The sequence below is a fragment of the Canis aureus genome, chromosome 5, assembly GCF_053574225.1.
Source record: "Canis aureus isolate CA01 chromosome 5, VMU_Caureus_v.1.0, whole genome shotgun sequence".
NCBI lineage: Eukaryota > Metazoa > Chordata > Mammalia > Carnivora > Canidae > Canis > Canis aureus.
Genome location: NC_135615.1, coordinates 68,986,993 through 69,014,340, shown reverse-complemented (window position 1 = coordinate 69,014,340; position 27,348 = coordinate 68,986,993). Strand labels below are relative to the sequence as shown.

Below are 27,348 nucleotides of genomic sequence, written 5' to 3'. Positions count from 1 at the left end.
GAGAAAACATATACAGATATACAATAGGAAGGAGACCCTGCTATTGGCATTGGCAGACTTTTCAATAGCAGTGATTAACATGATCAACAACTTACATGAAAACATGGACAATTTTTGCAGAGAACTGGAAACTAAGAAGATTATTAAAAAGAAATTCTATAACTTAAAAATATGAGAATTGAAATTAAGAACTCAGTAGATGAGTTTGATAGCAGATTAGATGCAAATGAAGAGAGAATTAGTGGATTGGAAATAAACCAAAAGAAAACATCCATACCAAAGTACGGAGAAACTAAAGGATGAAAAAAAATACAGAAAATAATAGAAGAGACAAATGACACACAGTGAAAATGTCCAAATTGTATGTAATTGGAATCTCAGAGTGAAAGGAAAGAGAAAGTAGGGCAGATGCAATATACATAGAGATGATAGGTGAGAATTTCTGAAACCTATCAGACATCAAGAAAAGACATCAAGTCATCAGATGTATGAAGCCAAGACAGAATAAATACAAAGAAAACCCTAGACAGAATAAATACAAAGAAAACCAGATTCAGATACATAATAGCAAAACTTCTGAAAACCAAAGACAAAGATAATATCTTAAAAGCAGCCAGAGTAAAAAATAAAGATATGTTATCTTCATAAACTATACAACAAGGCTGGCAGAAACTTTTACACAGAGTCCATGGAGACCAGAAGACAATGAGATGAATGATAATCTCAAATTGCTGAAAGAAAAAACTGCCAATCTAGAATTTTCTATCTATTACTATATCCTTTACCTCATCTTCTACTCTTCCCTTCACTTCTTTAGTTCCAGTCATAGTTCTCTGTCATTCCTTGTACATTCCAGACAGACTCACACAATTGGCTCTTGGCACTGGCTGTTTGCTCTACTTGATTCATTTTTCTCTTAGATAATCATATAGCTATATCCCTCATCACTTTAGAATATTTTTCTCAAATATCACCATTTCAATGAGGCCTACTTTGAACATCCTATTTAAAGTTGAATCCACTTCTGATCTCTCTTCCTGAATTATTTTTTTACAAAGTACTTAATTAGTTAATTAATTTTTTTTGAGAGAGACAGCAGTGGGGGTGGGGGTTGGAGCAGAGGAAGGGAGAGAGAGAGACAGAATCTCAAGCAGGCTCCACACCCAGCACAGAACTTGTTGCAGGGCTTGATCTCACAACCCTGAGATCATGACCTGAGCCAAAATCAAGAGTCGGACACTTAAAGGACTGAGCCACTCAGGTGCCCATTCCCTGAATTATTTTTCACTATACATTACTACCTTCTGACATATTATATACTTTATTTATTTATGATTGGGGTTTTTTTGGTAAAGATTTTATTTATTTATTCAAGAAAGACACAGAGAGAAGGCAGAGACTTAGGCAAAGGGAGAAGCAGGATCCCTGCAGGGAGCCCAATGTGGGACTCGATCCTGGAATCCTAGGATCATGCCCTGAGCCAAAGGGAGATGCTCAACCACTGAGCCACCCAGGCATCCCTATGATTGGGTTTTTAAAAAATGTTTGGTCTCCCTTGACTTAAATAAATTTAAGCAGATTGATTCAATTAAAAATACATATTTAAAATAACTAGCTGTTTTTATCAACAGGGTTATTAAGGGTACTTAGTACACCATGATGTCAGAGACAAAAGTCTCCATCAGTTCCGTTGTTTACCCTTATTTTGATTTTTCCTTCTGTTTTTTACTGTAAATAAATCTAATTCTTTCTGAAAGTAGATAGAAGATAGGTAGAATCTAATATATGTTCTTTTTTAAAGTTTTTATTTATTCATGAAAGACACAGAAAGAGAGGCAGAGAGACATTGGCAGAGGGAGGAGGAGGCTCCCCATGGGGAGCCCGATGTGGGACTCAATCCCAGGACCCCGGGATCACAACCTGAGCCAAAGGCAGATGCTCAACCACTAAGCCACCCAGGTACCTGCTGGGTTTTGTTTAAGCATAGATGTTTTCAGTTGAAAGTTACAAGAAACTCAACAAGTGACTTAAAGAATAAGGATATTTATTGTCTCATGAAGGAGTCATCCAGAGGCAGGGCATCTCCAATGTTAGTTCAATGCTGCCATCAGTTTGCCTTCCATTTTCACATTTATCACACTCTGCTGGCTGATTGGTAAGCATTTTCACAAGAAGACGTGGCAATATGTCACTAAGGAGGATAGCTGCTTTTTCTGCACCTCTTGTTTAAGGGCTAAGAAATCCACGTTCTGCAGTACTCCCAGCAGATCTCCTTCCTGTCTCATTCGCCAGGACTATATCACTGGGCCATTCCAAAACCATTTACAGGAGAGAATGAAGGATTATTATGATTGGCTGAGAGTGATCGTGATTTGTCTGTAGTAGTGGAAGGGGTCCAGACCCACAAGGCAGATAGCGTCTTCATGCTTGACCAAAATCAAGGTTCTATTACTGAGAAAAGGGGTATTGTTGAGCGGACAACCCAAATGTTCTTTTACATAGCATCTGCCAGATTATCATTGTGAAAGTCACTTCACATCCTTGAGCTCGCTAGTCCTCACTTGTCCAGGGACATTTATCATCCTATTTTGCAGACGAGCTCAGCGATGTTGGGTAACTTGCTGAAGGTCACAGAGCTAGGACATGTTAAGATCCTGTTTGGGACCGACCATCCCTGGATGTCCTGCCTGTGGATCAGTGGTGGTTTAAAAAACTGGCTGCAAAACTTGTCCATGAATGTTCATAGCAGCGTTATGCATAAGAGTCAAAAGGTAAAAACAATCTAAAGGTCCATCAGCTGGTGAATGAAGAAACAAAATATGGCACATCTATACAATTACATATTATTTGGTGATGAAAAGGAATGAAGTTCTGACAGATGCTTCAACGTAGAAGAACCTGGAAAACACTATGCTAAGTAAAAGAAACCAGTCACAGAAGACCACACACATGATTGCATTTATATGAACTGTGTGGAAAAAACACATCTATGGAGACTGCCAGTAGATTAGTGTTTTTTGGGGAGCTGGAGGGGTGGGGACAGTGATAACTAAAGGGTATAGGGTTTCTTTGGGAGATGATGAAAATGTTCTAAAATTGATTCTGGTGACAGGTTCCACAACTTGGTGAAAATACAAAAAACTATTCAATTACATACTTGAAATGAGTGAATCGTGTGATATGTAAATTATATTTCAATAAAACTTGCTAAAAATGGCTGCCAATGATTTAAAAAGTGCTGCTATGGGAAGCTGGGTCTCGGTCCCCACCCCTGGATTCTGAATGTGCTTGCAACTGCTTTGCCCAATGGTGTATGATGGAAGGGACAATATGTGACTTCTGAGTCGGGGTTTTTTAGCAGCTTCTGTCTGGCTTTCTCTAGACACAGGTCCTTGGGACCTTCTTACTCAGGACTCAATGTTGTTAAGAAGCCCAAGACACACTGAAAAGCCACATATAAATGCTCCGGGTGACACGCCTAGTTAAATGTAGCCTTCAGCTATTCAAGACCAGGAGCCAGATTTGTGAGTAAAGGAGCCTCCAGATGGTTCCAGTCTCCAGCCATGGCAGTCTCCCCACTGGAGACCTCCTACATCACAGAGCAGACACAAACCATTTCTGTTGTGCCCTGTCTAAATTCCTGACCCCCGGAAGGCATTAACATAATAAAAAAATGTTGTTTTATACTACCAATTTGGAATAGGTTGTTGTGCAGCAATAGATAAACAGAGTCACCTTCCCGCTCCCAGCTGTACAATCTGTTATCTCTGTTCTGTTTTCCCATGTCTCTTAGGAGTCCTTCAACCAGGCGCCCTGGAGAGACAGATGGTTCTCAGAACTGGGGAGGGCAGACTCTTTCTTTTCCCCCTCACCCCATTCTTCTTTGAGGGTGTTTCTCTCACATTATACATGGTTGAAGATTTCACCTGCAGGTTCAAATTCCCGTTTTAATCCCTGGAACACCTGCATTGACACCTGTTTGCCCTGGCTCTGGGAATTAGAAAAAGGGCTCAGGTTTGTATAGATTTGCATTTCTTTTATGTAAATTTGCCGGAAACTCAGTTTCTCTCTCCTCCCCCACCCCCTCTCTTGCCCAAACCTTTCTCTGAGCTTATGATCTCTAGACCCAACTGCCTACCAAGCCACTCCTTGCCACTCTGATGTCCTACAGTACCTTGAACTCTTGTGTCACAAGCAAACACTTCACCTTCCCTCTGAAACCAGTTCCTCCTCCCATGTCCTCCATCTCTGAAGAAGAAAAGCCATCCTTCCAATAACCCGAGCCTGAAACCCAGAAATCATTCTTCTTTTCCTATACTCACTTCCTGGATCTTCTCATTTAGTTCTTGGACTTTAAATATCATTTGTACATTGATGACTCCTACATTTTTGTCTTTGGCCCTGGCCCTCTTCTCTGAACTTCTTTCCAGTATGTCCACTTGCCAACTTGACATCCACATGGGCCCTCTGAACCATATCTTGAACCTAACATGCCCAACTTCAACTCCTGGTTGCCTTCCACGAATCTAGTTCTCAGGACGCCTTCTCCCTCTCAGAAAATGTTGACTCTGTTCTACTTGCACAGGCTACAAGCTTTGGACTCACTCTTGACTCCTCTGGCTGCTCCTCTTGCTGACTCTTACATTCAAAGTACAGTCAGAATCCAACACTGCTCAGTGTGACTCTACTACTCCGAAACCACTGTCATCTCTCTCCCGGATTATTGCAAAGGCCTCCTAACTGGTCCCCTGCTTTCAACTTTGCCTATATCTATTTCCCACACAGCAGCCCCAGTGATCCTTTTAAAATGAAGGTCAAGCCTGTCACTTGCTTGAAACTTCCACCGGCTTCCCGCCTCACTCAGAATAACAGTTCAAGTCCTGACAATGGCCCACTTCATTTGGCTCCCTTGCCTCCCTAATCCCATCCACTGCTGTTTCTCTCTTTCCTTCCCTCTCTGCAGCCACCCTAGCCTCCTTGCTCTTCTATAACACCCAAGATGCTCTTGTCACAAAGACTCTGTGATGACTCCTTGTGCAAGGAATGGTTTTGCTCGAGATACACACAGAGCTTCTCCTCTCATTTCCTTCTCACCCCTTGTTTCTGAAGGAGGGGGTCTTCTGTAGTTCCCCGCCACCTCCCTGTGGCACTCTTTATCACTCACCAGCCTTGCTTTTCTCTAGAACACTTACCATCTGATTCATCAGGCACTGGCTTCTTTATCATCTGTGCCTTCCCAGTTGAAAGGGAGCCCTATAAGTTTAGGGATTGACATGTCCTGTGCAACCCTGGTTCCTAGAACACCTCCAGGAACACTCGTGGGTACCTCAGTAGTCATCTGTGGAATAAAGGAATGAATGGATCTTTCTTCACACATATTCAAGCAAGTACAAATTAATTTCTATGCTTGTTGGTACCTGCTGCCTCCTTCACCACATGCCCCCCACCCTGCCCTCAACTCCCTGGTACAGACCTCACCTTTTCCCCCCATCCACCATTGCAATTGTTTACTGACCTGATCAGCAACCCTCCCTCCACTCCTCATCCATCTAGGCTTTTGCCACAGCCACTTAAAACATTAATTTGGATTCTTTTCTCCCAATGCAAAAGTCATACTTAGTAGACACAGACTGATGAAAAAAGAGGGGAAAGAAGTCTCCACCCATATTCCTCCTATTCAGAGACAAACACTATACTTTGAAGTGTTTTCCTGCCGGCCTTTTCTCCCGTGCACAAGGTAGTATGGTTTTTGTTTTTGTTTTTACATATAGCCGTGCTTCTGCTGACTCTCCAAATTAACACTCTACTTTGGAAGAAGAATATAGCATAGCAGCCAACATTTAAATTTGCTGACTAACTTAAGGCATGTTATTTAACCTATGCCCTCAGGCTCCCCACCTGTAAAATGGGAATGATATTAATGCCTACCTCGCTGGTAGGTAGTGAGGATTAAATCTGGAGAGTGAGCCTGCTAAGTGCTCAGTGTTAGCAATCACTCTTGCTGATGCTATTGTGGCTTCTGAATGCTTAGGCTGTACCAGGCACCATTCCCAAGACGCATCACGCGCGCCAACTCCTGTAGTCCTTGCCACCTCCCTCCGAGGTAGGTGTGGTTCTGACTTAACACGGTGAGCTGAAGAAGCTTCAGTGGTCTTACAAAGGGAAGGGAAAGCAGAGCTGGTGATGGCTCCTTCCAGCTTGTAGGACTCTGATGCTCCCACCATCTCGGGGATACGTAATATTAAACACAGTAACCAGTGCTCCCCAAGCACTTGCTGTCCGTTGGGCCCGGTGCTAAGCGTTTCCATGCACAGGCATTCCTCCCACAGCGCCGGTTTTCATAACCAGCACCGTGCAGAGCTTGATGGATCAATTAGGCAACACAATTTGCATCCTGCGGCCTGCGATTGGTTAGACCCCACTGCAAGCTGAAAGCCTGGAAGCGGAGGCTGCAGCGCTGGCTGGGTCTCGCTTTGTTTATCCTAACAATGGTTGCTTCTCAAGGTGTGTCGCTGATAGAAATGGGAAGGCCGGTACTCCGGAGGAAAATCTCGATGTAATCAAGCCCAGGGACTCTCAGGGATGTTTAACATTCGTAGCTGTACGCCTTTTGCTATGACAAACACCTTTATTATTGAAATTTCAGCAAGAAGAATGACTTCGCAGTCGCTGGACTGAAGATCCCTACACCAACCACATTTTCATGTTTGTTTTTATGTTGAGCTTCAAAACAACAACACAAAAATAATAGTAGCTTTCACTAACATTTATCGAGCTTACTATGGGTCAGGCCTGTGCTGAGAGCACTCTATTTAACCTTTGCAGCAACTCTATTTTTGGCTCCATTTTGCAGATGGGGAAACCAAGGCACAAAGAGATGATGAAATGGCTCAATGGCACACAGCCAGAAGGAGGCAGAGCCCAGCTCTGAACATGTGCACTCTGGCTTGAGCCAGAAACCCTGGCTGTTGTGCTGTGCTGGATTGTTGATGGCAGGTTTCTCCGTTACTGTGTGATGGTCCAAGTGGCCACCTGGTCTCATTTTCTTAGCCTACCAAACCCAGGGGACAGGTACCATTATTTTGGCTGGTTCCCAAAGAGAGCAAGGAATAGAGAGGTCAAGCAAAATGTCTTTGAAGAGTCACACAGCCAGTAAAAGGCTGAGCCTGGACCCCAAGTGACGCTTATCAAATCTAAAGTCCACAACCTCCCTGCCTGGGTCAAGTCTCCCTGCTATTTCCTCTCATGGCCTAGGGCCTGTCAGTCCACGACTGATCAGGGCTGTACCACACACATGCCTGTCTGGTTATTCCTGCCTCCCCAGCTAGGGAGTAAGCTCTGTGAGGGCAGGGTCCACGTTGAGTTTTGCTCATTGTTTGTCTCCACTACAAAGTAGGTGCCCAATTAATATTTGTGGATTGATAAGTGAACGAGGGATCCTGCCAGAAGCACTGAGCTGGACCCAAGGAACACAGGACATGTAGCCCAGTTCCCCTAGCCCTATAGAGGCAGTCTCTAAGGCTCAGGGCATTGGGCTCTGTCTGTCCTGATCTCAGGTGTCATAGAATGATCTTAGCTCCTGAATCCAGGCAGGTAAGGAAAAGGGATTATCTTTATTGCCCAGAGCTTGGACTTGGGTCCTTGGAGTCACAAATAATGCTGATGGTCTGGCCAAATCTATTTCCTCTTCTTCCTTGCTGGAAAGGCTTGTTTTATTTGGGTCCTGCCACATTAAGGCCAAGCATTCAGGGAACAAGCTCCTTCTCACCCTGGCTTAGGCCAATCATGATGATTACATTCTCTTTGCCAGTATTGGTTTAGTGAAGAGTATGTGATCCAATCCTGGCTAATGGGACCTGAGGGGAAGTCTGATAGGGGGGCTCTCAATAAAAGTTTTCTATCTTTAAAGGGGAATAAGAGGAAATGCCTTCTCCATTAAACATTATCATGTATGTGTGATGGCAGGCACTGCTGCATCCATCTTGTGACTATGAGGCAGGACATTGGCAACATGGGAAGGAGGCTGACACTTCTTTGAGCCACTGAGCCATTGAGCCACTGAGCTACTGAATTTCCCAACTCTAGAACTTCTCTCCTTTGTTATGTAAGAAAATGAACTCCTTATGGATTAAATCATATTTTGTTGGAGTTTCTGTTCCTTGTTGCTCAAAGCCTCCTGACTGACATGCAGGGAGCCTCCAGCTCCTGTGGCATTTGTTCGTTGCATCTCCACATTTTGGTTCCTAATTTGAGAGGCGGTGGAGACTGGAAACTAACATTTGTGAGGTTCCTGCTACAAACACGTTGTCTCATCTCTCCCACTCAATAATTACAGGCATATAAAGTAGGCTCTTTTACTCTCAATTTATGGATAAGGAAACTGAAGTGCAGTCAGGTCAAGTGACTTTTCCAGGGCCATACAGCTCTGCTCCCCATTGCCCACTGGATAAAACCCAAACTTGTTGCTATGGCATTCGGGATCCTTGGTCCCTTCCACCCTCTTCAGCTTCAAACTTCACCATTCCACACTCCCCAACCTGGCTCCAAGCTCTGGTGAGACTGAATTCCTTCAGTCTCTGTGGCGTGCCCCGTCACACATGTTTCCCCTCTGCCTGGGACCTGTTTCCTTTCAGCCTGACTTGTCACTCCTTAAGCACAGGGTTGGCTGTCACATTCTCTCAGAGGGCTTTCTTGATGACCCAAGCTGGCTTACCCTTCCTCTGCATGACCTCAATGTCCCTCATTTCCCCTTTCACATTTTATTGTAATTCCTGGAGGCTTGACTGTCTTCTCATGAGACTGTGAGTTTCAGGAGGTCTAACATGGCAGTGCGGTGCCATGGTCAAAAGCATGCATTCTGGCAGCTTGACTTCCAGCTCCATCACTTCTTAGCTATGGGACTATATGCATCATTTTATCTCTCTGTGCTTGTGTCACTCCCCATAAGATAGGAATATTCAATAGGTTCTATCTTGCACAATTGTTGTGAGGACTGAGTGAATTCACTCATGTAAAATACTTAGAACAGTGCCTGGCACATAACAAGTATGAATAGATCCTGTCTATTTTTATTATCTGTGTACCCAAAGCACTTGGCACCTACCAAACATTTAGTAAGTACTTGTTGAATAAATGAATGGAGCAATTGTGACGGTTAATTTTGTGTCAGTTTGACTGGGTCACAGGATGCCCAGATATGTAGTTAGATATTATTTCTGGGTGTGTCTGTGAGGGTGTTTCTGCAAGAGATTAGCATGTGAATTGGTAGACTGAGTAAAGTAGATTGCTCTCCCCAGTGTGGGTGGGCATCATGGAACCTGTGGAGGATCTGAATAGAACAAAAAGGTGGAGGAAGGGTGAATTCACTGTCTGCCTGAATGCTTGAACAGGAGCTTTGGTCTTCTCCTGCACTCAGACTGGGACTTGGGCCTTTGGGCTTGGACTTTAACTACACCACCAGCTTTCATGGGTCTCTAGCTAATCAGTGGACTTCTCTGTCTCCATGATTTCATAATAAGCCAACTCCTATAATAAATTGCCTGCCTGTCTATCTGTCTATCTGTCTGCTTATCTGTCTACCTACCTATCTGCCTATCTGTCCCTCTCTCTCTTTCTCTCCCCCTCCCCCTTCTCTCTCTGTATCTATCTATCATTGATCTATCATTGGTTCTGTTCCTCTGGAGAACCCTAACATAGAAGCAGAACTGAGATTACCCAGAACACAACCCCTGGGGCACCGACGACGTAACCTGAAGTTAAATCGTGTTAAGCCTCTAGAATCAGACACACCTGGGCTCAGATCCTGGCTCTGTGACCTTGAACAAGTTACTTCACCTCACTGTGCTCCACTTCCTCATCTGTAAAATGAGGAAACCAATCCCTTACCAGGGGAGATTGTTATGTCTATGAAAGATTCACCTGGCACAGAGCCCAGCATATAGCAGGGGCTCAAATACCTTCAGTTTCCTTGCCCCCAGCCCATGTTATAATTTTTGCCAAGGGCCACATCAGAAGAAAGGATGTTAGGAAATTGGCTTCTGTCCACTTAAAATCTCGAAAGATAAAGTAGTCTTTGTGACTTAAAGACCCATTCCCCCACCCCGCCCCCGCCCTGGGCTGTCCAGACCCCTCCCCCCCATTCCAGGGGCCTTTGAACTAACTCAGCTCTGACAGGAAACGGACCCCCCACAGCAGAGAGATCGGAAGGAGCAGGCCCTCCCTGCCTGCTTCCCGCAGAGCCAGAGGAAGCCGGAGAACACTGAGGAGTGGGGGCGGCCCTGGGTGAGCACTGTGGCCCCCACGCTGGCCCCAGTGGCCCACCGGCTGTGTGACCTGACGCGGGCCTGCCCCTCTCAGGGCTCCGCTGGCCGCGTGTGTCCAACGAGGCTGGGCTCCGTGACCTCTGAGGTCCCTTGCAGGCCTTGCGCGATGCAGGAAGTGGGACCCCTGGCGGCTAGGGCGACCAAAGGGCGGCTTCCCAGAGGAGGCCCCCCCAGCTGCCTGCCCTCCCCAGCCGCTCCTGGCTTCCTGCTCTGCACGGAGCCCGCTGTGAAGCCCTGGGAACTGCGGAGGCCCCAGCCAAGGTCCAAGGTCGGCCATTAGGCTTCCTCAACCGCCTCCCACTCCCCTCCCGGCTCTGAAGTCACAGGCTTGAGATACTTGGCTCCCATTCTCCTCTGTTAGCCACCCGGGATGGAGGTACCATGCTGTGTACTCTTCAAGTTTAATTCACAGGAAATGCCTGTGCGTGCCTTAGGACCCTGGGGGACTTCCCTCTTCACCCTTCCAGAACCTCCCAGGGCCCTGCAGGGTTCAAGGATCCTATCTATCCATGCTCCCCATCTGGCCTTTGAGGCTCATCACATCTGCTTTGCCTGGCGTGCCAGCCTCCAGTTCCTGCTGCTTGATCTCTCCTTGCCCTGCTCAATGCCACCTCTGGACGGTTATAGGTGCTGTCCCAGCCCTGCCCACCCCCCCTTCCTGCATCCCTACTCATAGCCTGACCTAGGACACGTGCTTTTCTAGATCGGCTCACTTCTTCCTGGCAAAAGCCTCTGAAGGAGGTATTATTGCAGCCTTCATCTTCCAGGAGGAGGAGACAGACGGGAAAAGGTGAGGTCCCCTGCTGAAGTTCTCTGGGCAGCTCCAGGCTGAGCCCCAGTCTAGAAGCTGGCCTCCCTCCTTTGCCTCCTGTGCCTGGCCCACACTCTCTCCTCCCAGCTTCCATTGGCTAGAACTCTTAGGTTTGCCTAGCACAGAAATCCAGCTTGAAGAAGCTGAAGCCAAAAGGAAAGTTGCTGATTCCTTAAAAGATACCAGGGTAGAGGGGGATCCCTGGGTGGCTCAGCGGTTTGGCGCCTGCCTTTGGCCCAGGGCGTGATCCTGGAGTCCCGGGATCGAGTCCCACATCGGGCTCCTGGCATGGAGCCTGCTTCTCCCTCCTCCTGTGTCTCTGTCTCTCTCTCTATCTCTCTATGTCTATCATGAATAAATAAATAAAATCTTTAAAAAAAAAAAAGATACCAGGGTAGATTTCAGAGTGGGACTCAGGAGCCAAACTATGGGCAGCAAACACTGACTCCCCATCATGCCGCCTCCAGCAAGCATGGACACCTCTGAGCACTTCAATCTTCCTGTCTAAATGACAGAGTTATAATGACACCTCCTTCACTGGGTTGTTGGGAAGGGTCAATGAATTAGGGCAGTGAATGTAACGCACAATCAGAAAGCTATTTTGTATCATGACCCAGTATACACATAATATAAAACAGAAGCCATAAAACAATATTTACCCTTACTATATGTGATATACTCTGATAATTTCTGTTACAGTTTAGTCTAGTCTGTTCTGTTTATTACAAAATATTGGTACCAGCTCCTTAAAATGATTTCACAGCTCCTCCCCCTGCCATGGGTTGTGGCTAGAATTTGAAAATTGTTAGTGTCTATCAAGAGTTTATCAAAGCATCTGGCACGTAATGTTATCTCTTATCATGGTTGTTATTAATTGCAGACCAACCAAGATTAGAGAAGGACAGACTTGATTGTAGCAGGTACCTTAGAGCAGTCAGGAAGGGCTTTTTCTCTGGCCTCTATCTCTCACCTCAACTCCTCTTTCTGTGCCAGCATCTCTTCCACATGCTTGGCCTTCCCCACTCATGGGAGCCATAGCTGCAGGCTGCTCTCTGATTATATCAATATGGTTCTCCCACCACAAAGGAGAAGAGTGTTTTCCTCTTCCCCCTCTAGCTTCACTAGTAATCACTGCTAACATTTATCGAGTGCTAATGAGGGCCAGACACTCTTCTAAATCTTTACACTATTTGCTAACTCAGTCCTCATGATAGCCTGGAGTCCATGGCAGAGATTGGCTGGATGCTCATCAGATCCGTTTCCTCTTCCTGGACCCTCAGTGAACTGCATTTCCCCATCCCCATGCATCTGGGTGGAGCCATAGGAATAGCTCTTGCCAATGGAATGGGAGTAGAAATGATTTCCGGTTGAAGGCAGTATGGCCTTCTCAGTCTCTCTTTCTTTAATCTACCAGTGGACTGAGGGCAACCTTGAAGCCATGTGTTAAAAAAGATGGAACCACATGAGCATTGGTCTCCAAATGACCTCACAGAGCAGAACTGCTAGTGTACCACTGGCCTCTGACCTTCAGCAGTGGAGTATGCCCAACATAAGAAATAATTTTTTGTTGTACCAAGCTAATGAGATATTGGGGTTGTTTATTACAGTAGCTAGCATCATCCAGACTGATTAATACAAAATTACCTATCTGGCCATATTTTATAGATAAGGAAATTGAGGCATTGAGATGTTAATTTATAAATAAATATATATATTTTTTAAATATTTTATTTACTTATTTGTGAGAGACACAGAGAGAGAGAGGCAGAGACATAGGCAGAGGGAAAAGCAGGCCCCCTGTGGGGGAACCTAATGTGGGCCTTGATCCCAGGACTCCAGGATCATTCCCTGAGCCGAAGGCAGATACCCAACCGCTGAGCCACCCAGACATCCCTGTATATTTCTTTTAATATTTTATTTTATTCATCTGAGAGAGAGAGAAAGAGAGAGAGAGAGTGCACCAACAGAGGGAGGGATGGAGGCAGAGGGACAAGCAGACTCCTTGCTGACCGTGGAGCCTGACCTAGTGTCTCTGTGTCTTTCATGAATAAATAAATAAAATCTTTAAAAAAGAAAGAAATATACAGAGACAAAACAAAAGGAGACTGTTATGGACTGAATTGTGACCCCTTAAAATTCTTATGTTGAAATTCTAACCCCTAATATGACTACATTTGGAAGAGGGCTTTTAAAGAGGTGATTAAGGTTAAATAAAGTCATATATAAGGTCACCGGAGTCCTTATAAGAAGAGGAAGAGACAGCAGGATTTGATCTGTCCATGTGCACACAAGAGAAGAGGCCATGTGAAGATAATGAGCAGGTACTATCTGCAAGCTGAGAAGAATCCTCACTAGGAACCAACCCTTCCTAGTACCTTGATTTTGGACTTCTGGCCTCCAGAACATGAGAAAATAAATTTCTGCTCTTTAAGCCACCCAGTCTGTGGGATAAGTAGATAAATACAGGAGGAGTGGCTTTCCAAATGGTGTGTGTTGATTGAAGGCATGGGGAACACAGAAGTGATGAATTTGTCCCGGAAGAATCACTATGAACCAGGAAACACCCACCCCATCCTCCAATCTGTGCTGCTGCACCACTATCAAATGCTACTAACATAGGGTCTGGTGGGGAATTGCAGCCAAAATCCAAAATAGAATCTCAGATATGCTCTCTCTTGCTCCAGTATTCTTGGCAAGACCCCACACAGGGACCCTCGGGGGGATCCTCAACATTCTGTTTGGGGTACCCTAGGTCATTTTCCTGGTACTCCTATACATATTGGTACATAGACACATCCTGGCATGCATTACATATATTGGTACACACCAGAAAGTAAGGAAGTGCTCAAAAGAACGATGGGGGTGTATCGAAAGGACACAGGAGCTAACTTGAAAAGGCTCGCAGTGGCCAAATCAGGGACAACCCTGAAAGCCAAAATAATAAATGATAATAATGGATTATAACTTGTTGAATAAAATAATCTATATCCTTCATATGGAAGGAAAGGAAAGAAGGACAGAGGAAAGAAAGAAAGAAAGAAAGAAAGAAAGAAAGAAAGAAAGAAAGAAAGAAAGAAAGAAGCTTTTTCCTTGTGGTAGTACATCATCTACTAAATATAGAAGGAGTGAGAATGACTCCTAGTGACTGACCCCCTGGGCAAAGTCCACCACCAGAAGTGTGGGGGCAAAGAGGTCCCAAAATGCAGAATAAAAAATGCTCAGGTCAGAATGTCATCAAAGGACGGTAGAACTAGTAGGTAAAATCCTCATGAGGAACAGCATATAAATGTTGTCTCAGCGTATCTCTCCCACACTGCTTATAAGTTACAAAGGGAAACATGGGAACTTTATAAGGACTTCTACTTTCACCAAATGATCAAAGTGGACACCACCAGTATGAAGAAGAGTTGACATGGTGTGCTTCCTGATATAATGCACTGGATTCATAGCACATCACGGGTGTGGCCATGTGGCGGGGAATCACTGCCCTGGGTGCAGGCAGTTAGGGGGGACATTGTGTTCTAAAATTTAAAACTTAAAAAAATTTAAAACCAGCTAAAATTGATCTCTTTTTTGACTATCACCATATGCCAGCAATTTGGTGATGAAGCAGTCCTCTCTGAAATCATCCAAGCAATTGCTGCCATTACTTTGAGTTTTAACCATATATTTAATTATATATTTGGTATGTATTTAATTTTGTGTGTGTATGTGTAAACATATACATGCATATGTATTTCAAATGAGCTTATTTTAATCACTTATCTCCCGATCAACATTGGCTTCGAAGTGGAGTTTATTCGGCAAATTCCTAGTTACACAGCTGGCCCTGGTGGATGTGGACTCGGCAGACTGTGTTTCTTTTTTCAGAGTAAGATAATTTCAGTTCGTAACTATTCAAACTAACTTTGGTGCAGTTTGTGCCTCCAACCCCTGTGGAACTGCATATCCCGTGTTTAAATAGTAGCTTCAAAATAAGCAATGGTAGCAGAGTGATGGCAAAGAAACTAAACCGAGTCAGTGTAATTCTGACATTCTGTGTGATTACCTGGAGTCTTTTTCCCATGTGTGACATTTTTGGGAACTTTTGAAAAAATGGAGTTGTTCTTTTCAGCCTCGCTTCATTGATGGGAAATGCTGCAGAATGAAGCACAGTGGAAAAGCTTTTTCGCAGACGAAATGATTGCTCCACATGAAGCTGTGCATGCAGTGGAGTTGATGTTTGAAAAGTTAACCTCAGCCTTTGAAGAACTGTGTGATCCAAAGGGAGATCTGTTCAGATTTTGCTCTCTGCTGTATGTGACTATTTTTTCCTGACTTATCTTTTGTCAAGTGTGAAGTATTAGGTGAGGTCAATCAAACACAAAAATATTTGAATCTGCCAGGATCAGCCTTGATCACTGTACAGTAAAACATCCAGCTTTAACGTTGCTTCTTGAAGCCTGGCGGCACAGAAACTGCAGAGTTCATTAACTATGCAACAACACATGTAAGGAAGTGGACGTTTACAGAGAAAAAATAATCAAATTTCCAAGAAGAGAGCAGGGAGGAGCAACAGAAGATACTGGTCTTAGTCTGCCAGAAGAAATAAAAGGGAAATGCTTGGATGCTGCAATCGTTTTCAGCAAGAATTGGATACACTTGAAAGACAATGGATCAAACAATGTTAGTTTTCAGCCATTTTGTCTGTTTTTGCAAAAGAAGAAAAACTTTGGAAGTTGTTTTGTTTTTTTTTTTAAACCAAGTATAATAGAAATATTTGATGAATATTCTGGTGAATATGTTTTAGTGGAAATTTTTTTGATGGTAGAGGTGTTTGAATCAGTATCAATCCCAAACAAACAAAGCCATGAGCTGCACTGCAATTTCTTGGTTTTATTATGAAAGGGATTTTTATGAGTCTCCTCCAAACTCACCCTGTGTTTAACAGTATTTTGTAACTATCTGTGTATCTGTTGATTCATGTGAAAGAAACTTCTTTTTAAAAAAAGATTTATTTATGTGTCTTAGAGAGCAGGGGAGGGACAGAGGGAGAGGAAGGAAAAGAATCCCCAAGCAGACCCCCCACTAAGTGCGAAGCCGAATGCAGGACTAGAATCCATAACCCTGAGATCAAGACCTAAAGCCAAAATTAAGAGCCACCCAGACACCCCTGAAAGAAACTTCTAAATAATTAAAATTAATAAAAGGTATTCTTTGATCAACTATCAATAGACAGATTTACAAACCTGGCTACATTTTCTATTGGACATGAACATATGAATCAGATAGAGACTTTTTTTTTAAGATTTTATTTATTTATTCATGAGAGACACAGAGACAGAGAGGCAGAGACAAAGGCAGAGGGAGAAGCAGGCTCCATGAAGGGAGCCTGATGTGGGACTCGATCCAGGGACTCCAGGATCACACCCTGGGCCAAAGGCAGGTGTTAAACCGCTGAACCACCCAGGGATCCCTGAATCAAATAGATTCTGATGAAGTCATGAGAAATTTACATCAGTTAAAGCACAAAAACAAACTAGATAGTTGTTAGGCATTTCTGTGACAGATCCCCATGTGGTATAGGTTTTTCCTCCCTTATTCTAAAACTACACTAATGTAATTAAACATTGTTAAGCCATTAATATTTTCCTTTTGTGTTCTATAATATTATTTTTTTTTAATTTTTTTTAATTTATTTATGATAGTCACCCAGAGAGAGAGAGAGAGAGGCAGAGACACAGGCAGAGGGAGAAGCAGGCTCCATGCAGCGAGCCTGACGTGGGACTCGACCCCGGGTCTCCAGGATCGCGCCCTGGGCCAAAGGCAGGCGCCAAACCGCTGCGCCACCCAGGGATCCCCTATAATATTATTTAATATTTTATTTTCTTATATTTTTAGTGACATTTCTGTGTTTTCTTTTCTGGGCCACTATTATCATTCATATCATTTCTTGATTATTTCTGAAAATAATTGTGCCATATAGAAGAGGGGAGTGTTGGGACTCCTGATGGCTTAGCAGTTGAGCGTCTGCTTTTGGCTCAGGTCGTGATCCCAGGGTCCTGGGATCAGGTCCCCCATCAGAGTCCCAGGAAGCCTGCTTCTCCCTCTGTCTCTACCTCTCTCTGTATGTGTCTCTCATGAATAAATGAATAAAATCTTTTTTAAAAAGGTGGGGAGTGTTAATTTTAAAAAGATCTGTTCTGGAGGGTGAATGCCTGAAGTGTACAATCTTCAACAACATTCCCACCAAAAGTGTATAATCTGATTCTGGTCATGAAGAAGACATCTTACAAAATAACTTGTCCATGGAATCTTCAAAAATGTCAAGGTCAAAAAAGACAAAGACAGGTTCAGGAATTGTTTCAGATGAAGGGACACTAAAGAGATATGGCAATTAAATGCAATGTGTCATATTGGATTGATCCTGGACTGAGAAAAAAATAATTATATAGAATATTATTGGAACAACTGACACAAAATTTGAACATGGACAGTGGAGTAGACAAGAAAATTTTAGTAATGCTAAATTGCTGTGTTGGATGATTGTATTATTGTTCTTTAAAAGGCTGCTTTTGCTCTTAGGAAATATGCTCTGAAATATTTGGTGGAAAAGGGCAAGATGTCTTCATGTGAGTGTGTATTGTGTGTATGTGAAGACACATGTACAGATACAGAATAACAGTGAATGAGGCAAAATATATATGAATGGTGAACCTAGGTAAAGAGTATTTGGGAGTTCTTTTGTGCTATTATTGTAACTTTTCTATAAATTTGAAATTATTGTAAGATGAAAATTTACCAAAAAAAAAAAAAAAAAAAATTCCAGGCAGGTAAAGCTGGATCCAGCGGTATGTGGGGTAAACGCGAGAGAAGAGCTGAGAGTAACACTTAGCCATGGGTTGTGGGTGGATGGGAGAGAGACGGAGGAGACAAGAGGAGAGACACAGGGGAGAGAGAGAGAGAGAGAGAGAGAGAGAGAGAGAGGGAATGAGAATCTACCAGTCCAGCAAGATGAGGAGGCTGTGGACAACTATCTCAGATTCCTGAGGGGTGATCAGGGGAAGGATCCAGCAAGCTACTAGGTATGTGGTCCTGGGATTGGAGGGAGAGATCAAAGAGGGAGAACTTACTTTGTACAAATCATAGAAGGGATGGAAGAAATTACACAGAGAAGGATGAACCCCAGGGAGACCAAGATTTAAGACGTAGCCAGGGCACCTCGGTGGCTGAGTCAGTTAAGTTTCCAACTCTTGATTTTAGCTCAGATCATGATCTCAGGGTCGTGAGATGGAGCCCTGCATCCAGCTCTGTGCTCAGTGGGGAGTCTGCTTCTCTCTCTCTTTTCCCCCTCTCCCTCTGCCTCTCCCCGTGCTTGTGCTCTCTCTCTCTCTCTAAAATAAATAAATCTTAAAAAATAAAAAAAAAGCTAGCTAAGGGGCGCCTGGCTGGCTCAGTTGGTACAGCATGTGGCTCTTGATCTCAGGATTGTGAGTTTTTGAGCCCCACATTGAGTGTGGAGATTACTTAAAATCTTTTTTTTTTTTAAGATTTTATTTATTTATTCATGAAAGACAGGAAGAGAGAGGCAGAGACACAGGCAGAGGGAGAAGCAGGCTCCACGCAGGGAGCCCGACATGGGCCTCGATCCCAGGTTCCCAGGATCACACCCTGGGCTGAAGGCAGCGCTTTTAAACTGCTGAGCCACCTGGGCTGCCCTAAAAATAAAATCTTAAAAAAAAAAAAAAGCTAACTGAGGAAGAGAAGTCAGCAAAATAAACAGGAGTAATCGTAGAGGCAAAGGGAAGATTAAATGACAGTGGTGTCACAGAGGTCCAGAGAGGTGAGAATTTCCCCAGGAGTATATGGTCAATGGGGACAAATACCACGAAAAGTCAAATAGGATAAGGACAAATTTTAAGAATTGGATTCTGGCAAGCAGCTAGAAGTACACCCACAAGCATATCTATGAAGATTCAGAAAAAGGCAAAAATTCATTAAGACATTGAAAAGCAGGGTTGAAAATCAGCCCATGCTCATAATCAAGGCTTCCCTCTGATTAGAAGGTGATGGAGGTAGATTGAGAAGTGGAAATGGTAAAGCACCTGAGACATTTAATGAGAAAGTGCAAGATGCAAATAGTTTATTTTTCCCACTCTCTGCCCCTGGTCAGAAACATAAGGATGTTGCAACCAGAAAAATGACAGCTGTGTTTGTAAGGCATGGGTGCTGTTTTAGGGGAGCCAGGGTGTTGTCTCCTCTCCTCCACATCAGTCCTTTTTTAAAAATCCACAGGGCAACTACATGACTCAAGCAGTTTAGTATCTGACTCTTGATCTCAGCTCAGGTCTTCATCTCAGGCTCATAAATTCAAGCCCTGCATTGGGCTCCACACTGGGCATGGAGCCTACTTTAAAAAAAAAAATCCATACAAAAACTGCAAATCCTAAAAAACAACTGAGCAGGAGGTGGAGGGATGGACCTGAGGGTACACCTTTAGGTGTTTTCAACTGTTTCTATTATGAGCATGCATGGCTTTTATCATGGAAAAAAATAAAGGTAATATTTTTTAAAAAGGAAAAAGAAGATAAAAACAGTCCTGGGACTTGGAGATTAGTGAAAGAATGGTCAGTGGAGGGCTGGGATGAGGGAAGCAGGAATGCAGCTCCTATAATAATCGCTCAAATTTATAGAGCACTTTCTGTTTTGCAAAGTGCTTTTTATAAACATTGTCTCATTTTGCAGACTTGGCCAGCAGGATGATACCTGGAGTCATGAACTTCAACCCTGTAGCAGGGGAGAGACCTCTGCGTTCCTGTAGGCTCCAAGCCTCAGCAAGGCCTGCCTCCCAGTACCCGCCTCAGCCCTTCCAGGTCCCTGTCCCCCACTTCTCCCAAGCCTGCTCCACTCCCTGTCTGTGCAGCAGTCGCCCTGAGGCCGTGTCAGCTGTGTCTGCCTAGACAAACCTGAAGGTATTTCCTCCTCACCCGAATGCGCAGAGCACCAGGTACATGGTTGCACACGTGCCTCGGTTCTCAGATCCCATAGACCCACCCAGGGCTCCCTTCTCTGGGGCCCTGGAACATTCTACGCCGTCTGTCATGCTCCTTTCTGCCTTTCCTATTCCACAGGACAATGGGTAGGAAGGAGAGTCCTTTCCAGGCTTGGGGATTATCACGTGTTTCCCTAAGTCTTAGGTCTCCTGGCTGGGCCTAGGGTTTGGCCAGGAAAAGGCTCAGCACATGAGCCCTTTGTTATCTGTGCTGTCCTGTCATCTCCTCCCTGGGGCACTAACCGCAGGAATGCCCTTGCTACTTGAATTTTATTGAGTGTCACCTCTGTGCCAGGTGCTGTTGTAGCCACAAAGCGTACAACTGTGAATCAAAGTCTGATGGAAGAAGAACAGCAGGCACAGGGCATTTTGTGGGGGGAAATCTCTCGGGTAAATGTTATCTCACTGGGCTTATGAGAACTCTGATGTCACTGTCCAACCAGGAGGAGACACTTGGGGGTAGCTCGCTTTGCTGTGACAATGTGATCAAGACAGGTGTCATGGGACACCTGAGTGGCTCAGTGCTTGAGCATCTGCCTTTAGCTCAGGTCCTGGGATGGAGTACCACATCAGGCTCCCTGCAGGAAGCCAGCTTCTCCCTCTGCCTATGTCTCTGCCCCTCTTTGTGTCTCCCATGAATAAATAAATAAAATCTTAAAAAAAAAAAAAAAAAAAGACAGGTGCTGCATGGGATCTCACCAGGCCCCATAGGTTCACTTGCCATGTGGCCTTGAACCCCTGACATCACCTCCCTGAGCCTCAGCAACTTTTTTGTAGCCTGGGGATGGCGAGAGCTGCCTCCCAGGATGGTGGTGAGGATTAAAGTGGGGTCAAGGGCACTGGGTGTGGAGGGATACTGGCTGGGCCACCAGTATCAATATTGTGTTTTCTTTGTCCCTAGGATTTTCCTCAGTGACTGCAAACCTCATTTTATCAGCCTTCAGGTTCTCAATCTTCTGCAGGGGCCACAGACTTGGAAAGAGGCTCTAGCCCTCGGCTCTGCAGGAGAAGACATTTGATTTTGTTAGGTCCAGAGGGTCCTACTCTAGGGAACCTGTGGAATGAACCAGGTGTCATGTGGCTACTCCTCTGTAGTGAGTGACCTGAGTACTCTGTCCACGACCGGGGCTAAGGAGACCAGCTCAGTGGAGTGTAAATGGTGAGATTGGGTCTTACATGGAACATTTCATTTCATCTGCTCAACAAACCCTGTGGATAGATGGTATTAGCCCCCATGTTTATAGGTAGGAGACAAAACCCAAGGCTCAGAGAGGGATCACATTTCTCTAAAGGAGTTGGAATTAGTTTTTCAAAGGTTGCTCTGAGTCCAGAACCAGAACAATGGTAGCCCCCATGTCCTAACCCCCAGAACCTATGAATGTGACCTGATTTGGAAAAAGGATCTTTACAGATGTAATTCAGTTAAAGATCCTGAGATGAGATTGTTGTGGAGTACAAGGGTTGATCCTAAACCCAGTGATAAGTGACCCTATAAGTGACAGATGGAGAGAAAGCCATGTGAAGATAAAGGCAAAGCTGGAACTTATGCAGCCACAGGCCCAAGGCTGCCTGGAGCCCCCAGAACCTGGAAGAGGCAAGGAGGGATTTCCCTATAGAACCTGAGAAAGGACTGTAGCCCTGCTCGATCTTGATTTGAGACTTCTGGGCTTCTAGAGCTGTGCCAGAGTAAATTCCTGCTATTTTACATTACTCTGCTCGTGGTACCTTGTTGCAGCAGCTCTAGAAAACCAACACACCTGCCCAAGGGGAATCTGACTGGCTCCCTATGGCCAAACCAAGGTGGGAGCGCCTGCAATTAGGCCAAACTCTCTGGTGGTTGGGTCCAGCCAAGGAGACGAGATGCTTCCAGCACCTTCTTCGCTGGACTCTGCCCCTTTCAGCATGGAGATTTCTATTCTCTTGGACGGTTTCTTTGGAGGACATAGTCCTAGGTGCCCAAGGATAGGTTGGAAGAAGAATTCTGATTGGCCTGGCTTGGGTCATGTGACCCTCCAAACCCTGCTGGAACCACCTGGTTGGAATAAGAGTTGTGGCAATTCCCTAAAAAAGGCCAAAGCCAGGCCGGCAGCCAGAATCAATGTCAACTCCAAGGGTATGTCACCCAGGCCCTTGAGAAGCCTGGAGATTGCTGCCGCCTTGGTCAGTGAAGCATACAAAAGGGATGCTCTAATAGGACTGGGTACACGGCTTAGGGGACTAGGGTCTAAAGCCTGTATAACTTTCCCCTGCCCCTCCTTGGCGAGCTTCTCAGTATTTCTGTATTCCTGGTGATTTATACCATTGCTCTGGTTTTATGACACTTCTCTGACTTTCCTACAGACCATGGGCAAGAATTTTGCTTTAGTGGATAATTATTATTTTGCCTGCCCCGTGTCCTCTACCTTTTCTGGGCCCTGCCCTTCTCTGGCTCCATCCCTAACAGTCCCATGTGGGTATTATGGACACTGCCCTCCTAGCTGCAGATGGCTGGTTCCAGAGTGGCCGCCTGACCAGCAGGGCCAGTGAGCACAAATTCTGTTTGGCAGCTGAAGCTCAGAACCACATGTTAGTGTAGCTGTTGGTGCACTCTGTAAAAAGGTAGAGAAAGAATACAGTTGATATTTGAGGGAGGGAGAGAGGTCTGAAATGGACTTGTCCCTGGTTCGATTGTTCCCAAGACCTTTGCTTCTTGCAGTTTGGATTTTGTGAACTGCTACTAGCTCTCCTTTTTCTGCCTATTTGCTACTCTGAGATGGATTCCTTTTTTAAAAAAGATTTTTATTTATTTATTAGAGAGAGATGGAGAGGGAAAGTACAGAGGGAGAGGGAGAGGAAGAAACAGACTCCCCACTGAGCAGAGAGCCTGACTTGGGGCTTCATCCCAGGATGCTGAGATCATGACTTGAGCTGAAGGCAGACGCTTGACAGACTGAGCCACCCAGGTGCCCCTCTGAGATGCAATTCTATCTCTTGCAACCCAAAGCATGTAAAAAGAATTATTCAGTATTTTTTTAAAGATTTATTTATTTTAGAGAGTGAGAGAGTGAGCAGGAGGTAGGGACAGAGAGAGAGAATCTCAAGCATACTCCACACTGAGCGAGGAGCCTGCCCCAGGGCTCTATCTCATGACCCTGAGATCATAACCTGAGCTGAAACCAACAAGAGTCTGGAGCTTAACTGACCACATTGCCCAGGTGCTGCAAGAATTATATATGAATGGAATAAAGCCTAGAACAGTAGACTTAGGTCAGGTCAGGTGTTGGTTCCATCTCATTTTACCTATGGGAAAACTGAAGCTCAGAACCTGCAATGAACCACCTATAGCCACACAGCTTGTGAGCAATGGAGCCAGGACACAAACACACGGGCCCCTGGCTGTCTGCCCCTCTGAGTCACAACTTCAAGGCTCTTTTCATGACTCTGATGCCCTGAATGCTGTATGGCATAGGGTGGCTGGCCTTCTTTCTTCCTTTACCTCGACTTCCCCATCTGTCCCTGTGGGCACACAATTCCTGGCAGAAGAGAAGCAAACCAGATGTTATCCATGTGGGCTGCTTTGAGTTCTCAGGGCCTACAAAGGCTATTATTATTTAATTACTGCAAATGGTAATTATAAGGGAAGGTAATTGTCTGCCCTTTTATTATAGCACTTTTGCCCTTTTTCTCTGGCAGCCTCCAGGCCAGTCGTAAAAGACAACTAGGTCCAGATCTGCCGTGACAGCCCATCACTGGAGGATTGTGGAGAGCAGCTGGGGGGAAGGGCTGTAAATAGTTACTGCTATCACTTTCTGAAGGTGATTTGTGGATAATACAGCCCTTCCATACCCACAGACTCCTTAGATCCTATGGGAAATGAGTAATAACACTCGAGAACTGGCCAGGTCCTGGGCATTGTGCCCTCCCTAAATGAGATCATGTCCATAAAATGCCCAGCTAGATGCCTCACTTATAGTAAATGCTTGGTAAACGGTGGTGTATACAATTTCTAATCCGGACACGCTATCCTGTGAAATAAGGATTATTATCCACCTTTCATAAATGAGCAGACTGGAGATGCCCTCGAGTTGCTAGTGAGAGAGAAATTTGAACTGTGTGCCCCCGATCTGAAAGCATGCTTTTTTTCACCTACAACTCACCACAGATACTACTGGCCCAAGTCACAGTTGAAGAAACTGAGGCCCAGCTTGCCCCACCCAGTTCATCGAGGGATTTAACAGAGTCAGGACATGGATCGGCATGTCCTGCCCCGCTGAGCTGGGGCTCAGACGTGCTGCTGGCTCTGCTGTACCTCCTGTCTTTCCCCCTGTCACCTCTCCCACATCCCACAAGCCCCCAGCTCACTACTAATGGTAGAGACACAAAAGATGAATAGAACATAGTCTTGACCCTCTGGCTGAGCAAATGCTAAGCTAAATGGTAGATCTGGGGGCCCCAGCATAAGGCTGGTCTATGTAATCAGCTGTCACTGCCCATGATGGACATTGCTAATCAGTCACAGCGTTCTCTGTGTTTAAAGCTCAGATTTTGAGTCGTTGGAGATTTAAATAAAAATTTGCTAGAATTTCCTCCCTCACATTTTGTGGAAATCTGATGATATCTCCAAGATTTCTTCAAGGTCCAGTGACTTATGAAGTCTTGGTCACTTACTGCTCTGACTTTCCATTCCCAGTGTGCCTTCATTCTCTTCTCTGCCTGTTGTCATCTCTGCTCAGGGCCAATCTGGGCCCCCCAGTGCCAACCAAACATCCAGCATGCAGTGCATTTTACTGAAGGCTTGAGGAAACCAAGTTGGGGCGGGGGGGAGGTATCATGGCAATGCAAAGGGCAGACAGTTGAGTAATATCTGACAAGTTCTGTACCTGTCCACTGGCACCCCTCTCTTCTAGCTCAGCCATTTCACTGAGCATTCCCATATTTCAGTACTCACATACTCCAGCTCATCCATTTTCTGAGCCCCCTCACCTTCAAAAATTCAACCTCCATCATTTTTTTTAATTGGATGAATGCATCAACAAATATGTATTGAGTTTACAGTCTGCTGTCAAATCATGGGATTAGAAATCTGAATGCAGAATTATAGCTGGGATAAGTGTACGAAAAAAAGAGAGGTGCACGGAGCTATGAGGTCATCCTGAAGATAACAGACGGCCACCCTGAGCATGTGGCTATGAGCATGGTGTGTTGCATGAGTGGGTGTTCATCAGGTGATGGGGGACATGGTGGATGTGGTTAGGTGGGGGGCATATGTTAGGAGGAGAGTACTGCAAAGGCTGTGTGACAAAAGCAATCAGCATGTCTTCTGTGAGCTCACATGAGGCCTGCATGGCTGGACCATCATGGCCAAGGGGGAAAGTAGTCCTGATAGAGCATGGAGGCTTTTGGAGGGGCCAGACCAGAAACAGACACTTGGGAACCACAATCCCTGTCATTTCATCATGTAGAGCAATTTAGGTCTCTGTCTCTTGCTCAGCTCCTGGACAACATTGGTATATCCTAACGTCCATTAACAGCTCTGCTCACAGAGGGCCAAACACTCTGAGTCTCTCCATATGAAGCAGTAGAACTTTTTCCTTCCCCATTCATGTCCCTCTGACCCAAATGGAATGGAGGGTACACAGAGATGTGGTTTCACACCAGGATGAGTTACGCTACTACCTTAAGAAGATAGAGTGGACAGTTTGGGATTTAAACAACCCTTTTCCGTGTTATAACTTGGATGGTACAGAAGTTTCTGTTGGGGGTAGAGAAGTGTGGGCCGGTGTCCATAGGGAGGATTTTCCAGGAGAGGTGGGGTGGGGGCAGGTCCCTGAAGTACTGGTAGCCACATCACCATGGCCTCACACGTGATCTCATGTAGACCTGCCCCATGAAGTAGATGTCATCACGCTAAGTTTGCACAGGAGAGAACCAAGGCTCAAAGAGAGGAAAAAACTTGCCTGCAATTAGCAGCCGATAAATGATAAGCCAGGGTACAATCCAGCTCTGACTGGACTCTAGAACCTAATCTATCATCTTAAACTCCATGGCCATCTTGAGGGGAGCAAAATGAACAAAGGTGAAGAGGGTGAATGGGCTGGGAATTTACATGCTCACTCACTCAGCCTCTCAGCTACAGGCACACAGCGCCCACTGGCACCAGGTTCTCCCAACCACAAGTAGGAGGACCTTGGCTGCAGGCCTGGCCCCAACACTGAGCCAACCACTTTCCTTCCTGGGCCTCAGTTTTCCTCCCTGTGAAATGGGGGATAACGTTCCTGCCAGCCTCTCTCCCAGGGCCTCTGGGGGCTCCTATTAATTAGAAAGTGCTTGTGTTGATGCTTGACGTTAATTTAGTTCTGGTGGGAGGTACACCCCATTTGGAGGATGGCGAAGGGGCTAGCTTGAGTAGAGGGCAAGGAGAGAAAGCCACCGTGAGCAAGCTGGAGATGGAATGTTAGGAAGCCAGCCTTGTGCTTAGCATGACAGGAGTTACAGGGCCTGGGAGTTACCTGGACATCTCCCGCTTTGTAGCTCCTTGGATCAGTCACCGAGTCTTTTTTTTTTTTTTTTTTTTTTTTAAGATTTCATTCATTTATTCATGAGAGACACACAAAGAGAGGCAGAGACACAGACAGAGGGAGAGGCAGGCTCCTCCCAGGAAGCCCAAGGTGGGACTCTATCCCTAGACTGGGATCATGCCCTGAGCTGAAGGCAGATGCTCAGCCACTGAGCCACCCAGGCGTCCTGTCACCGAGTCTTTAACATGTCGCACATCTGTCCACTTCTTTCCACCTCTGCTAAAACCACTGCCTCTGTTTACCTGGGAGACTTTGAAAATCTCCCTACTGGCCTCCCTGGTTTTCTGCTTTGCCCATTTCAGTCCATTCTTTCCCCAGCAGCCACATGGGCCTTTTGAAATAAGATGTGATCATATTGCATTGCTGCCTAACGCCTGTCTCCTCATGACTGCCTATTGTTCTCAAGCTAAATCCTTGCCAGGGTGCTCCTGAGACATCCAGCCCAGAGGGTCACCTTGCAGTCCCCCTCAGTTCACTCCTGCTCCATGGTCCCTTGTGGTCCTTCAATATGGCCAGCTCCTCCTGGCCCCAGAACCTGCACACATGGTTCTCCCTGCCAGAAATGCTCTAGTCCCCTCTCTTTCGTGGGCTCAGCTTCAATGTCCCTTCCTCTGAGAAGCTCTCTCT

The 27,348-nt window shown here is 45.3% G+C and overlaps 2 long non-coding RNA genes across 3 annotated transcripts; one reads left to right on the top strand and one right to left on the bottom strand.

The window, feature by feature from the left end:
• Positions 1–2,107: 2,107 nt before the first annotated feature.
• LOC144313499 (uncharacterized) lies at positions 2,108–10,462 on the bottom strand. The gene is made up of 3 exons (XR_013379145.1): positions 10,161–10,462; positions 5,193–5,338; positions 2,108–2,898 (listed from the first exon to the last, which is right to left on the bottom strand). It is a non-coding gene; the product is annotated as an uncharacterized LOC144313499 (long non-coding RNA).
• Positions 10,151–24,778, top strand: LOC144313498 (uncharacterized). 2 transcript variants are annotated; one of them, XR_013379143.1, is made up of 5 exons: positions 10,151–10,281; positions 11,026–11,112; positions 19,858–20,084; positions 21,066–21,323; positions 24,306–24,778. It is a non-coding gene; the product is annotated as an uncharacterized LOC144313498 (long non-coding RNA). The 2 variants fall into 2 exon arrangements; XR_013379144.1 differs by lacking the exon at positions 10,151–10,281 and adding an exon at positions 10,418–10,590.
• Positions 24,779–27,348: the final 2,570 nt, after the last annotated feature.